General features: G+C 41.0%; 1 long non-coding RNA gene across 1 annotated transcript in view; it reads left to right on the forward strand.

The window, feature by feature from the left end:
• Positions 1-2946: 2946 nt before the first annotated feature.
• LOC117955684 overlaps positions 2947-16068 on the forward strand; it is a 15983-nt gene continuing 2861 nt past the window's right edge. The window contains exons 1-2 of the long non-coding RNA XR_004659113.1: positions 2947-2959; positions 11870-11874. This is a non-coding gene — a long non-coding RNA (uncharacterized LOC117955684). The remainder of the gene's footprint in view (positions 2960-11869; positions 11875-16068) is intronic.

Here is a 16068-nt window from a genome sequence, read left to right on the forward strand (position 1 = left end):
GTCATCACAGACAGGACGGCCACAGATCATCTGTAGGTAGCTCGTGGTGCAGACACAGACACAAAGATGTGATCTGTATCAACAGAGGAGGCGAGAGCCAATACTATATCTACTACTATATCAGTGAGGCATATGTCATAAGAATGGGAACATGCAATATGTAGTTGCATCAGTGTCCCCATTGTAAGGGACAGTGAGGAGAGACCCCAAACAAGTTGTTTTTGTTGGTTTGTGTCAGTCATTACTAACTTGTAAATTGAAACTTGTAACGCAGCTGCACTGTCCTTGGGAGTAGAGACAAATGCATACAGTGGGCAATATTGTTTTGTCCCTTTATTTCTCTGCAGACAGTCTTGAATGTGTAATATATGAGTATGAATACAAAGTGTTTGTCTAGCATTGTAAGTTTGAAAAAAAAAGATAACATAATTGTTATTTATTCTCTCCTGCTCCTGTCTGAGATTTTGACCATGACCATCTCACCAGGATTTGGAGAAAAGAGCAACATTTTTGTTTGCAAGAGTTATATCTCCTCAAAAAATGTCAAATTATAGTACGCACTTGGTCACTCCATGACGTTGTTTTTACCAATGTGTCTCACAAACAGTGCCAGCTACGCTTTGGCCCCATTGTCTCTCATCTTATAGTGTACAACTTGGAGATTAGCTGACACTTGCTTTTTGCACATTATTTAATAATACAGCACTCCTGATTGGCGGGAGGCCAGACAACGGGAACAAAGGGCAGTTCATTGTCTAAAAGATATTTTTGACGAGGTTATAGGACAGAGGACATATCTCATCCCTGTGAAAATGCACCACATGATAATAATTTATAATGCTTTATGCACTTTCTTCCCAATTAAAGCTCAAGGTACATATCTTCATGTTATTCCTTTCCTTTCCATTCCTGTCAGCCATTCAGTTCTCTAAATCTCAAAAATGTGCTGTTTTTGCTGGACTTACAGCTGCTAAGAGGATGATTGCAACCCGCATGAAACCACCTTCGGACATGTCTATCCGTACATGGACCCTTTCCTTCCTGGGTGTCGAGTACATGGAGCTATCGACAACTCACATCCATGGAGCGCCAGAAAAGACCCTGGACACCTGGCGCAGTTTCGCTGCCTCTGGTTATGTATGTGTGTGTGTGTGTGTCTGTTTCTGCATGTGTTGTTTGTCTCCCTCCCTCCCAGCTTTCCTCTCTGTGTTTTTTGGCTGTTTTAATGTTTGTAATTGTTTGTATCTGTTATCTAAAATAAATGAGTGTGTCTGTTTGGAGGGCTTCTCAGGCTGAGGGAATCAAACATTATGGATAGGCTCCTGACTTGGGCTCAGGTCAAGTTAGACTTTGTGAGACCTGGTGCTTGACACAAAAAACAAACAGAAACCATGCCCGTGCCATTTCCCACACCTGGTATTGATAAATGAAGAATGTGTGCATGCTTCAGGATCATTGTTGATCTGAAGCATACTTCAGATCATTGTTTTGTAAGAGATAGCTGCAAGTCTTTTTTCATAAGCGCAATAAATGAATCATTGATCATCTTTCCGTTGTTTAGTAATTGTGATTGACATGTGACAGCTGATAAGGATTTGTAGGTAGTCAGGTACATGTAATAAATTAGTGGTAACTAATAACTAATGGTAATAACTGCAACTATAAACAGATAATATAGTGTTGTTGGAGAACCTTGGCGATGCATGAATGCTAAGAAAATATAGTAGAGATGTTTCTGGTGTGCATAGACACAGTTTTGATAATGAATCTACACATGAGTTTAAACTCTACAGTACTCGGACACTGCTAGTACTTGTTTTGGGCTTTAACTTAGTCTCCATTGACTCCAGCCCTGTAATTTTCCATGAAAATACACTACTGGTGGCACTGTAATTGAACCTTCAGGGTTACACTGTTAGCCTGCTTGTCTGCTTCTAATCTCATTAAGTGACACCTCAGGCAACAATGGTTCAACTTTAGTAGCTGTTATTATTTTGGTGCATTAAATGAAGGGGATATTTTTAATGAAAAACCTCACTCTTTTTAAGTCACGACTGTATTTTCTGGAGAAAATCAGCTAAATGCGTACAGATATTCCTTTTCCTTGCATGAACTAGCTCTCTATCTTAGACTAATTTGAACTAATATAATAATAATGCGATACACAGTAGATACTTTACCAGGAGATTTGGATATCCTGGAGTAAATCATATGTTTAAGGTCAGTTCAATAGCTAATAACAAAAGGTTCCTGTTGACAAAAGACACCATCTGTTTGAGCTGCTTCTTTGTCTGCTTCTGGAAGCCAACACTGTGCTAGTTCATAATCTCTCACATAAACACAGGATGGGTTTTTTAAACCTACACCAAAAGACAACAACAGTGGAATTTAATGATGTTATGCCACAGATATCTCTCTGTGATGTATCTAAGTATTACAGCAAGCTTCCACAGCATCGTTTCCACTGTCGCGCTGCCAAGACATGACTAAATAGCTTTCTTTGCTTTTTTCCACCTAAATACAGATCCACTCTCAATTCTTTTGGGATCGCATCTCTCTCTCTCTCTCTCTCTCTCTCTCTCTGCTTCTTTTCCTGAATATCAGCTCACGCTTACATTTTATTAAAGTGCCGCTTAGATAATTGTCCTTGCAGAAGGTTTGGATAGAGACACTGAGTAGAAGTAGAAACTAGTGGCGTAGAGTGGATACCAGATTACAAGCAGTCTAATTGCCATTGAACTAACAGTCACTAATTAATTGGTCTTTTCCACCGTCTAGGGGCACCAGGATGTGATGGGTGGTCCAACGCTTTATTGTGGCTACCTGCACCTCTGTCATCAATATTACACCACATCTAGGCAGGACTTTATCTACATTGTTGAAGGGTTCATCAGCTCCTATTACAGTGGCATTGCACCGTACTTGTCCGCAAAGAGCCATGGCGGGGGAGAAAGTGTTTGTTTCCTACACTCAGCCTGCTACTTACACCAAGAAATACATTTTTTACCCTTTCAACGACTTCCAGCAATTTTTGTGGTACCATTTAGTTTTTGCGAGAGTAATTTGTCTGCACTTTGAGGGCGATAATTATCCGAATTTGAAATATTTTTTTAAAGAAGTAGGCATACATCTGCCAAGGAAATGAGAGTGTGCCTTGTTGTAGCTCTGCAGCATGAATAAGTTAATAGGTTCATCGGAGTCACTTCCGTGGTGAATTTAAGTGTTCAAGAGAACTTGGAAAACATTTCTTGGCTTTACTTATTTCCTGTCTCTCAGTTATTGACTCTCACAGACAAATTAAACATGCACGCTCTCCACCGTGACATAATATCATCTTCCCCCTTTTTCATGTTTGTATTAAATAAACAATGTGATATAGGTGTGTGATATAGCCTCTTATCAGCTGAGAAGCTACACACACACACACACACACACACACACACACACACGCACACACACGCACAAAGTAGTGTACAAGGCCTGTGAAAGCCGCTTATCTTAGTAACTCATTGGGGGGGTTGTAGTGGCGTGAGACGGTCCACTGACTGTGGCAGACGGCGGAATTCAATGCAGGCTCTGCCATTCATACTTGACTGCGCTCTCCAGCAGGCTGAGCAGAATCACTGTGACATCTGTATGACACGCTAAGTACATGATGTCGGCTACAGCTCAAGAGATCTGTCACCTCAATGAGGACGGGCTTGGTCTGTTTTTGTGTGTGCGTGTATGTGTGTGTCCATTTCCTGTATGTTTCAATGTTTTTTTAAGAAGCCTGTGAAATGGTGTGCACGAGATCTGGTCAGTAGCTGTGTGTCACGGTGTGGCTATGTTGAGATGTGTAGATGTGAGATGTGACACGTGCTGTTGTCATGAAGGGCTTATTGAAGGATTCCATTACACCTTTAAACACACACACACACACACACACACACACACACAGTTGTTGTTAGAGGTAGGCATCACAGTTTCATAAAAATGCAGTTTTTTCTTAATCTGACACAGTAGTTCTACAAACTGTTGCCAGTTCCTCACTAAACAACACCCTAACACACAGGAAGAGATGTGTAGCAGCTACTGTAAACAAACCATTAATGATGGCTGCATTCCACTCACGATGGCCCAGTATGGTGCATGCTGACTCACTGAAATAGCTCACTGGACACTTATCAACTTCAACTGTGCTACTCCTACTCTGACAAGTAAAAGGTCCATCCATCCAATACATGCTCAGAGAATTATCAAACACGGGACATGATGTTAAACTGTCCATTGTGCCAATAGATGGTATGCACATGAGGTTCGCCTTGATGTTGAGAGTGGCATGAGATCTGAATTTTAGATGTGGAAAGTTGTTAATTTCGGGACACATCATCAGTAGTGTACCTTTAAATCAGACATTTGACTCAAAGCCACAAACGTCAGCCTGATGGTGGTGCCCAAGAAAAAGTAATGCTATTAAAGTGAGTAGGATTCATCCTCTGGAAACCATGATTGTCTTTACAAACCTTTACGTTAGCCTGCCTAGTAGTTGTTGAGATATTTTACTCATGAACAAAGTAGTGGACTGACCTTAAAACATTTTTTACAGATGTCAATGAATTAATGAAACAATTGCAAAGCCGCACTTTCACCAAACCAGTTGAGTCCAAAAATTTACACAAAGTAACAATCTTACCCCTCGTCTTTATTTACTGAGAATGAAAAAACAAGTTCTTTCGTAAAGCCTTGGGCAAGTTTCAGTGAAAAGAGGGATTGATGATGACATGGCTCAGTGTAATAACCAATGTATAGGAAGCAAGAGGGAACAGTGTGGATGAATGTTGGGAAGAAGAAAGGGTGATTTGATGCAGCCATAGCCCTCTGAGAAGATGAGGTCAGGGGATAGGATGGGAGGACCAAACAGATAAGCCCCAAACAGGTATTAATGATAGTAAACTAATATTCTGCACGGCCTCAAATTAAAGTGTATGTGAAAGAGAGTGGAAGCACAGAGAGATGTGAAGGAAACGTGTCAGAGTGAAGAAGCAATGAGGGAACAATTACAAAACACTCCAAATGGACTCTGACATCCTTATTTATATCCTGCAAGTATTCTGACATTCACAGCAACTGCTGCTGCATCTGAGTCAGCTCGTCCAAAATGATGTATTACCCTGCAAGTTTAACACATGTGGCTATCCTTCCTTCCCTGACAGAATATCCAAAACATTACACCTGTTTTTCTCCTCATTGTATTACTGGTGAAGATCTTTATTTCCCCTCTCACACACACGGGACGCTTCCCTCAAATCATCTTCCAACCATTTCAAAACAGACTTATTGAAACGCTGCATTGTGCCATTCACAGACACCCACTTGGCAGATTAGTGGCGTGAGAGGACGAAATGTTTAAACAGTGGCTAATCCGTTAATTGAATGCAGATTTATTCAAGCACAGCGCTTGGACTAGATTTAACACACTCTGCTGGGAGCATTTGCATGTGTGTGTGTGTGTGTGTGTGTGTGTGTGTGTGTGTGTGTGTGTGTGTGTGTGTGTGTGTGTGTGTGTGTGATGGAGGTGATGCCTGTCAGTGTGGGATAGACCAGGCTGCTGCATTGACAATTGATTCTCAGCCCTTTTTAGGAAACCACTGTCATTTAAGTGTCACATTAATTCCTGCCCCGCGACGCTGGGATTAACCTCACATGGTTCTGCTGTCAGCGCGCTACAACATCCTCCTGACTAAATTTAGAATGACTTTCTATATCACTTTGGCTGTGTAAATGAATGTCACATTCAGGCAACCAAATGATCCATCAGTCAATTATATCAGGTTTCCATCACTGTTATAGTCAGAGATTATAGTGCTCATCCTTACAGCCTGAGGCAGTACGCAGTATGCTCTTACAGTACAAGGCTTCATCATCATTCTGCTACTGCTCACATATGTTTATGATGATGGCAGGCATGCCTGAGGTGATGCCACCTCAGTGGTGAGTGTGTTTTATGTGCTGGATCCTGATAAGAAAGCTATAGAATTATAGTCAGTAAGCGCAGAACCAGTGTGCAGTTACTTTAAATTCATGGTTGTGAAACACAGTGTGTCAGGCTTTGATTGCATTTATGAATTGTATCAAGAGAGAAATAAAACATGAAGTGAGTTGTTTGTCCTGAGCTGTATGTCAGTGTGTGTGAACAGGCTCAGAGTTGCAGGCCAAGTGGGTATTTCTCAATCACAAGAAGTGACAGGAAACAATTGTAATTGTGGTCAATTTGTATGGTGGCCGTGAGAGCTTAATGTACTGAAGCACTAAAGAACATGTTAACAGACAAAGCACAATCAATGGAAAACATCTTTACCTATTTGGTAAACACATGTGTCTTTTCCTCATAACACATGTGCAGCATAAAAAGCCCTGCAAATTCCAAAAACACTGTCAAATTTAACTACAGAAATGTCGTGAAAAATAAGTTACAAAACACAGTTTCCACGAAATACTAAACACTCCTAGGCCCACAAGTTGTTGCCATGGTTTGTGCTAGAGTTACTTACTCTGTGTCTTAACATGATACGGACTATCTTAGCTGGTACATGACATAGCATGCTATACACTAGGAGAATCTAAATAGCTGCCATACCGAGTGGTAAAATCCTTAGCTCATTTTCCAACACCACTGACAACATAGACAACATTAGTTTGTTTCTGTTTTAAGTCATGCTGCATATTAGGTGCAATATGGTATCTCTCGTATATCTCTTCTTGCAGCTTTTTTTCTAAATGCCACCATACATTTGAACAAAATCTGCAGGCACACTTAGCGCACAACCTTTTAAAACCGAGGGTAAATAAGTCTATTTAACATGTCAGTGGTTACCTAAACTACACACCCAGTAGGCTACTGTAACGTTTGCAAACTTGAGTGATGTTTAGCGTAGCGATTGATTTCGACCATGGCCATGAAGCTGATAGGGTGACACATTTAGATGTAAGTGAGCTAAATGGACAGTTTAGGTTTGCATTAATTTCTTCCAACTCATTTTCCAGCAGGCCTTGTGACCCTGCACCCATTAGTGGTAATTCTTCTGGCGACAAGTCTCCACAGATTTGGCCTCTGACCACAATTTTACTGCAAGCTGCTTTTTTTATTAGCGGAGCAAATAAAAGAGCTTATAATAGCTTTTATACAACCAATACAAGTAATAACCAATACCACACTTTTGGTTACTTAAATATCCAACTGCTGTAAAATGGATAATTTAGCTCCTACTTTTAATGTATTCATATGGTTCGCTTTTTAAAGTAGCACATATATGTATCAACATAACTGTAGTATTACATTCAAAAGTACTACTGTTCCTTATTCTGTCAAAATGTATGTAGTACTTAAAGTATTGCAGCCAATGTGACTTTATGAAATAGTTTTTGTGTGACCCAATTACAGGATGGATACCCGACCCGGGACCCGACGGTACCCGACGGGCCGGGCCGGGTTCCAACAGATTTTTAGAAAGGATGCTCGGGTTCGGGTCGGGCTCGGTCACATCAGCGCGATAAGGCGATGAACAGTTTGAATTTAAAACAGCTTATTATGTAGGTAACCAATGGGCCTGTTTCACCTGATGCAAATGTTCGTTTTTGGATTAAAATGAATGTCAAATATTACCCTAACATCCGTCTTCCTGTGTGCGGAAATTTGTTAAACTAGCTGTTGTCACAGAAAGACGTGCGTATTAAGCTACATGTGGCAGGCCGAATGCCTTCCTACAATTACTTAATTAAAGCAGGCTTTCCACACAAACAAACGTACATGTGTCATTAGTATGAGAAACAAATGCGATTTTAACTGTGTCGGGCTCGGGTCGGGCTCGGACAGAAATATCTTAATGCCTGTCGGGCTCGGGTCGGGTTCGGTTGCTGCTCTGTCCGACGCGGGCCGGGCTCGGACAGAAAAATCCGGCCCGATCCGCACTCTAGACCCAATGGGTCAAAACATCAACAAATTCAGACAATGAGACTTGATTAGCTCAGAATATACACACATTCACATCAACAACACAAGCTTCTCCCCGAGCATTTGTGTTACTCAGAGCCAGCAGGGTGCATTAACATCTTAGACAGAGAGAGAGAGTTACATTTCAGTAGTCTCTCTCTCTTTCTCTCACTTCATCCTTTGAACACAGTTGGAGCTTTAAGATACTGTGCAGTATTTTCACAGGGAAAGAAACAAATTAAAAGATTTAATTAAATTAAAGAAAGAGAAGAAAAAATCATTGTCTTGATCTACTCCCATGCAAAGACAGAAAGCAGTTTCAGCTTGTTCCACTGACTTATGTCCCAGACTGCCATGTTGTTTTTACACCGCTCTGCATAATATAAAGTGTCAGAACTTGGGAATTGGAAATGGTGTGTGCGTCCACTGTCAGCATCTTATTTACTTTTGCAGGCGTGATAATATTCCCAGCCGACAGTGTCGGAGGTCCAATAGCACAAACTCCCAGCTCCTCTGAAGTATCACAGTATTAATCATGTATTTTAATTTGCTGGCGTCCCCATGTTGCTCTTTTACTGCTTATGAGGCCAGTTAACCTGTGTTTGTGTATCGTCTGCAACACTTTGCATTAATATGCTGCTGTGATTCTGGACCAAGTTAGCACGGCACGATGATTAAAACCGTCCTCATCAGCAAGGAATACACGGGGGGATGCCAAAGTCATTAAAAGCTCTAATACTCTATCATTTCCTCCAGATAATCAAACTGAATAATGGAGTGGTTGTAAATGCCTTGGGCTGTGCTCGTATTAATCAGCTACTGAAGGCATGTATGTGTGTGTGTTTGTGTGTGTGCACTCACGTGTGCTCTGCTTGCATGTTCTGGCTAGTTTCTTGTTAGAAATGTACAGTGAATGTGTGTTGTACAATGACTGATCTAACCTTACATATCTTTCTCAATGTGTTGTCCAAATGAAGTAATAATTGATAATTAAAAAATACAGTATTTATAAAGAAAAATATTACATCTTGTAGAATTCCACCACAGGTATTTCACAGGAAAAGTGAACACTTAGATCTGTTGGAGGCGCTACAGGAAAAGTGAGGAGATCACCAAAGTCACCAGGTTCGTCCTCTGTGGACAACTGATTCAGGATATGTACCAAATGTCATAACAATCGATCTAATAGTTGTCGAGACCAAAAGTGTCACCACAGTCAGTAGGATTCTTCCCCAGGGGACCATGAAAGCCAATGTCAAAATGTCACCCTAATCTGTCCAATAGTTTTGGAGTTATGCAGCTTACTTATTTAGTTATGTAGCTCCTGGTGTCATTTATAAAGTAAAGCCAGTTGGTTCTCCTACTGCTCGTTCATCCAACTCATTTGTCCAGTGGTACATTTCCTGGATTTTCCAACTACATTGAAGCAATTCCTTTTTGTGAGTTTTACTGTTTGATAGTAGCTCTCTTGGTTTACTTTGGGTGTCATTAATCCTGACAGAAGATTTCAGCACTGCTGAAAAAAAAAAAAATCTCTGAGTGGCAGATCTTACATGCAGAGAGTTCTCATGGGACTGAAACAGTAATGTCATCACTTGGATGCAGCTGAAACCCGCCTGCAGCTCTTCATGCGTTTCACATGACCGACTGTGAAAAGAGCATCCTGTCTTAAAGGTCCCATGGCCTGAAAATTTCACTTTATGAGTTCTTAACATTAATATGCATTCCCCAGCCTGCCTTTGGCCCCCCAGTGGCTAGAAATGGTGATAGGTGTAAACCAAGCCCTGGGTCTCCTGCTCTGCTTTTAAGAAAATAAAAGCTCAGATGGGCCGATCTGGAATCTTGCTCCTTATGAGGTCATAAGGGGAAATGTTCCCTCCCCTTTCTCGGTTTTGCCCGGCAGGAGAATTTGGCCCACAATATGTCTATTCCTGCTTCTCTTTGCCACCATCTCACACACACACACACACACACACATTCCTTCTCACTTAAGCCACCACATCTAGCTACAGAACTAGTCTATATCGACAACGTTTCATTTACGGTATTGCTGCAATGCGGCCAGAGGTCCCGCCAGTTGTCCCTCATTTCGGCCAGATGTCCCTCACCCTCCGCTTTCTTTTCATTGGCATTGTAAACTCTGGTAGATTCGGGAAACATCCTGCGAGCTCCAACTAACACTCAAATTATATTTATATTATTTATATTAATTATACCTCCTCCAGAACAATTTCCTTCCCGAGGCTATTTTGCAGAGGCCCTCTCTCGGCCTGGTGCTCAGCCCCGCCCAAGACGATTGTGATTGGTTTAAAGAAATGCCAATAAACCAGAGCACGTTTTCTCCCATCCCGTGTTGTGTGGACTAGCCAGACCTTCCTCTGCCGCGCTGTGGAGATAGGTCTGGATATGTGAGACACTACTAACCATTCATATGCCTCGATTCCTCTAAAAACTTGCCCAGGCTGCTTCTATTGCCTCCAGCCATGATCAGAGCAGGGGGGTTCAGTCCACTGCTGCTCTATTCATATCCCAGGAGACAGCACCGCCAGCTGATCTTTAAACTGACAAACCCATCCAGTTTACCTCAGAACTGTAACGTAAGCGTCAAGGGTCATTGTCTAATTACTATCTCAAGGCAACAGATTCAAGAGAACAAAACAACTGAAAAGGGATTTTGCTAAACTTATTGGATCAGAGAGAAGCTTAGTCGAGGAAGTGTGCTTTGTTCTTTAAATTCTTAAAATGATTATCAGAACTTGTTTATTGGTCTGGTCAAGGCTTTGTGCAGTGTTATTCATGTCTCTGCATTGGGCAACCTCTGTAAGCAGAAGGCAATTTCCAAGAAAAAAGGACAAGACCACGGCACGTGTTGGATTTCATTTTCCTCATAAATAGGTTCCCATGAATGAGTCAGGACAAGTGGTGTTTCTACATTATTTACAGACGCAATGCTGAACAAGCACTGGAGACAGCTCAAATGGGAAATAACATGGCACACCTGAAAATGTCAGGCTCTTACAATAGCTATGATCTTTAGAATTGATTCTCTCGACCTCTCCCTCTTTGATTTTCAACGTTCTTTTTTTAGTAAGTCTGTTGTGAGTTCCTCAACTTAATGGAAGTGCAATACTAAATTGCTGGAGTACTTTTGTACTTTTTGTGTGGATATGTTGAATTAATCACTGAATGGGAATATTTATTGATCATATTTGGCTATATTATTTTGCTGTGCCAACAGATTTATGGTGAACCCTGCTGGTGTAAACAAACACAATGGTGTCACCGAGGCTGAGATGCTTTGTGGTTGTCTAATCCAAGCAAAGCCTCCTACAGTATGTACGTCTGCCAGGCTCTCTGTGATAGGATTTCACCCTGTTGCACACCACCAGCCCAGACCTTGGTTGGAGTGCAGTGACAGAAGTAGTAACTAGTGTCAGGAGGATAGTGCTGTGAAGAGGGAAGAGTCATTGTCATTTTAAAATGAATTCATCTATCAACGTCAAAATTGGGGCATACAGAATCATCAGAGCTGGGTATTTCACCTTTCTAGTCTTTTCAGTGTGTATAGGAATGCAACAGACAACTACTGTATCTCTCCATCAGGGTTCTGCACAGACAATAGCTCTTTTCAGCCCCATTCTCTTGCAGCTTAGGCAAATTTTGGCAGTGATCCATGGGTACATGAGAAAAGACTGAAGCAAGACCTTTAAGAGCCAAAAATCCTCTCTTATCCTCTGGGGTTAGGACAAATAAAAAATCAAACTTAGCTTCAGTTTCTCTAACCGGAGTGAAGTGTTGAAATGACATTGTTTCATTTGAAGTATATATATATATATATATATATAGTTAAGCCATAACGCAACCCTCCACTACCATCACCTATACTTCTTCTGATAGAGCTGGTCAAACCTCTTTCTGACATTTTTTAGCAGCTGTACAGTTTGCTGCCATAAACTGTGATACCACATCTGTAGAAGGTGAAACTCAGTGGGACTTCCACTTCATCTCATAAGAATCTAATTCTCACAACAAATGTAACAGGATGGCTTGCCAGGGTCTGTCGAGGAAAAGAGAACTTGATAGAGAACTGAGGATGAAAGTCATTAAGAAACTCAGGACTCAGATTGTGTGTGTAGAGAGAGAGATATATTCTTTTGGGATTCAATGCATAAGTGGAGGATTATGGCACATAAGTGATGGTGGTGCAGGATTTTTCCTAGAAGTGCTGTATCCTTGCTCATAGCCTCAGAAAAGAAAAAGAAATGGGCCTTAGTGAGAGCAGAAAAGAACAGCCTTTATATAAGAAGTTTCAGCATAGATGACACATAATTATCTACCGTAGTTTAATGAAGATAGTAGAAGAGGACAAATGGCATGATAAATGGATGACAACTCTGCTTTGTCACCATGCTGTACAATACATGTACTTCTGTAGCAGATGATGACAATTATGACGTGAAGTTTGATTTCTTGTCATATCGCCAATGAGAAAAGAGACAATAGCATGCTGTCACCTTTTCCGCCAACTCTCCTTCAGATCTGAAGGCAAAGGCTTGTGATAGCAAATCTGCCATCTGTTAGAGAGGGGGAAAGTACCTGATCTGACAAGTTGCTTTTGCTCTACATCTGCTGTGTCGCAAAAGCTCCGTCATTCTTCTCCACACAAGCACTATGCATCACATCTCTGTCTGAGGAGAGAGGTGTTGCCCGGGGCCAAAGAACAGAGGATAGAAGGAAAGAGACAGGGGGCATCAAGCAACGACAGCAGGAGAGATGAGACATCAGTACAGGAAAAATGGGTGTGGACTAGAAGAGAATCCCAAGGTGACTCTTTACTGTGAATACTGATTGGCAAAAACTGAGGATCATCTGTCAGCTTAACCACCCAACCTTGAGGTCTGAATGAAAAAACCTAATACATTTCTGAAATAGCTCACTATTCATTCCATCACTTCTACAGCAAGACAACACAGATAGCGTGTTCGTACACTGAATCTTAACCAGATACCTAACTAACATTGCTTGTGTCAGTGCATGTAAATGTAAAAAGTGAAATTCAGAATTAACAGGCTACTGTGCCACAGTTACATCTTATCATTTTGACATTATGTGTTAATGTCATACTCAGACTGCAATAGCATTCTCAAATGTAAGATTTACACTTAGTTACCTAATATTTCTTGGGCAGATAAGATAGCTATCGGATCTCAAACATTGGAGAGACTGTTCGTAGTTTAGTTAGCTTTGCCAGTTGCAGCATCATATAAAAGATAAAGTCCCTCACAAAACTCTGATGACTTTAAGGCTGCAATTTGCAAGTAGGAACATGGGACTTTCTGAAAGAAGTTATAACGTCTGATCAGACCAATTGAGCTTTTTGACCATCAGACTAAACACCATGTTACAGTGCATATCATCATAAGCATTCCCTGAATTCAGTTAAATACAGAGAAATCCTGATGCAGTCTGGCAAGACAATGAGCCCAAGCATTAAGCCAAGGTTATACACTAATGGCTTAAAAACCACAACGTCCTGGAGTGGCAAGTTCATAGTTGGGATCTATTTTTCTTAGCAGCCACCAGAACCATTTCACACTTTTTTGTAGATGGGACATTCTGTCCTTGTGCAGGACACACAAGTAGACAACACATCATACTCTCTTGATTTATTCATGCTAACAGAGGTCAGGCATTCATGTAAACAGCTTAACCTACTGGATGTAACCCTGGCTAGTCTGGCCAACAGACAGCTCAGCACATGTATTTGGTATGTAATGCAACCACTGAGGCATTTATCACTTAAGTAAATAAAAGTCAGCTTTGAGTGTGAAATCCAGACATATGTGGCACATACTGTATGACTGAACACACAGACACACTGCATGCTGCAGCATTGGTGCTCCAGCCAGGCCAGTGCAGGGCTGTTCTTGTGTCCTTTGCAGCTGACTGGTCTGCTCCTGCTCCCAGCAGAGTGCCGTGTGTTAAGAAGAAAGCTACTGGAGGATGGATAAGCCCAGGGCTCCCTGCAGGGTGGTGCTTATTAAATGGTAAGTGTTATGGCTCGACCCGCTGGGCTACAAATATAGGCATTACCCCAGAATGCTGCGTGTTGTCTAGAACTCATCACACTGTCACTTCCTCTTAACCACAACCCAAGTCCATAATCAGCAGGTTTGTACTCAGCTGGTTCAAGGCAGCAGGGATGAGAGGGGAAAACACAGCTCTGCCAAATAACCGCGGCAGGAACAGGAAGTAGGTTACACTGGAGTAGACTGTCTCTGTCAGCATGCAAAGCAAAACATGGCTCCTCTTCTCCTCATTCACTTGGTCCTTTAACCAAGATATTTACTAATTTTTAATAGAAATTTGTGATTTTTCATTACTGTAAAATTGTGATTCCGGTCCTAGAACTGAAACGATTGGTCAATGAATTGATAAGTTCATATACAGCTTCTTGTTTTTAAAGATCATTTTCGGGGGCTTTTCCCTTTATTAAAGTGACAGTGGACAGACATGAAAGAGGGAGAGAGACGGTGGTTAACACGCAGCAAAGGGCCGCAGGTCTAAAATATGATTCTCTTACACTCAGCTATCCAATATTCTAATCCAGACAGAATAGAAAAGCCGGGCTAATCGTATTAGTGTAATCACGCTGACCACATGAGGGCTAGCGGCTTAGCTAAGAGTGGATTTCTGGACGCAGGTGCTCTGCAATGTGGCATTACAGCCTCTAAGCCTTGTAGGGTGAGCCTCAACATAGATGTCTTTCCATTACACCGTTTCTGGATCCCCCCCAACCCTTAACATGCCTGCACCCCAGGATGCAGAGCCTGATAGAAATAGCTGGTGTAAATGAGCTGTGAAGAACATTTTGACATGTTGAATGTTAGTTGTGTGCCATGTTAACGTTATTAATGGTTGAGATTGTTATTGCGGATTAACACAACATGCTTCATGAGCTTTTGAGAGTGACAGCAGTTAATGGTAACAATCAGAATCCTGAACCCTGATTGGCCAACAACAGCTAAGTCAAACGAGGTAATCTGACTGCAGGTCAGCAGAACTTCAGGTATTAGCTAATGAGGATGGCCAGTCATGAAGTGACGTGCTGAATGGAGTTGGTCCCTGCCAAAACTCTTTAAATGGAATATCTTAATATGTTCACTAAGAAAAAAAGAAACATCATCTGTGTTAAACATGCGCGATCATATACAAATACATGGAAGTTTAAACTCCAAGTAAGGTTTTTTCCTTTTGTCGAGGCATGCTTTAAGGTAACGTCTAAACATGAGGTTAAAAACACCTGGGGGAATATCGGTCACACTTCAAGCTAAACTGCACAATTAACCTGGTGAACACATCAACCGCTCTACACCTGCGTGTTTTTTGCTTATAGCTATTTGTTTACATCAATAAAAGGTCCTGTTGCTTTGGCTGCTAGCAGTTCCTGTTCAGTGTGAGTCCAGAGCAGATTTAAACGGTTTACACCATAATGTGTCATAATAAAATTTGTGAAATCCATAAAATAATACATTTACAAATAATAACAGAAGTTGGAAATCATTTTAAAAACATTTTAGCCATCTACGATTGTTTGATTGCTAACGTTAGCTCAAAACTAGTGCTGTCAAACGATTTGAGAATTTAATCATGATTAATCGCATTAATGTTATAGTTAACTTACAGTTAATCACACATTTTATCTATTTAAATGTGATATTATTTTTTTCTCATTTTAATCCTCTTTTCAACATAAAAAGTGGATTGGCTTTTTTTATTGAAAACCATATTGGGTCAAAGCCTACTGCAGTGTTCTATATATACACATATACCTTATGTTATGATATATATACATTACCGGGCAAAAGTTTGGGGTCACTCACAAATTCTAGACAGAATCCCAGCTGAGATCAGTTGCCTTGTTTTCTTTAACCAGGGCAGCAGTTTCCAGATTACATTATGTGCTTACATCATTCTGAAGGGTTGTTTAATGTTTTCTTAGTTAGTTTTTTAAAATAATATCAGATTAGTAAACAAAATGGACCTTTGGAACATTGGATGAATGGTTGCTGATAATGGGAAATGTAGATATTGCA

This window comes from Etheostoma cragini, chromosome 13 (assembly GCF_013103735.1).
Source record: "Etheostoma cragini isolate CJK2018 chromosome 13, CSU_Ecrag_1.0, whole genome shotgun sequence".
Lineage (NCBI taxonomy): Eukaryota > Metazoa > Chordata > Actinopteri > Perciformes > Percidae > Etheostoma > Etheostoma cragini.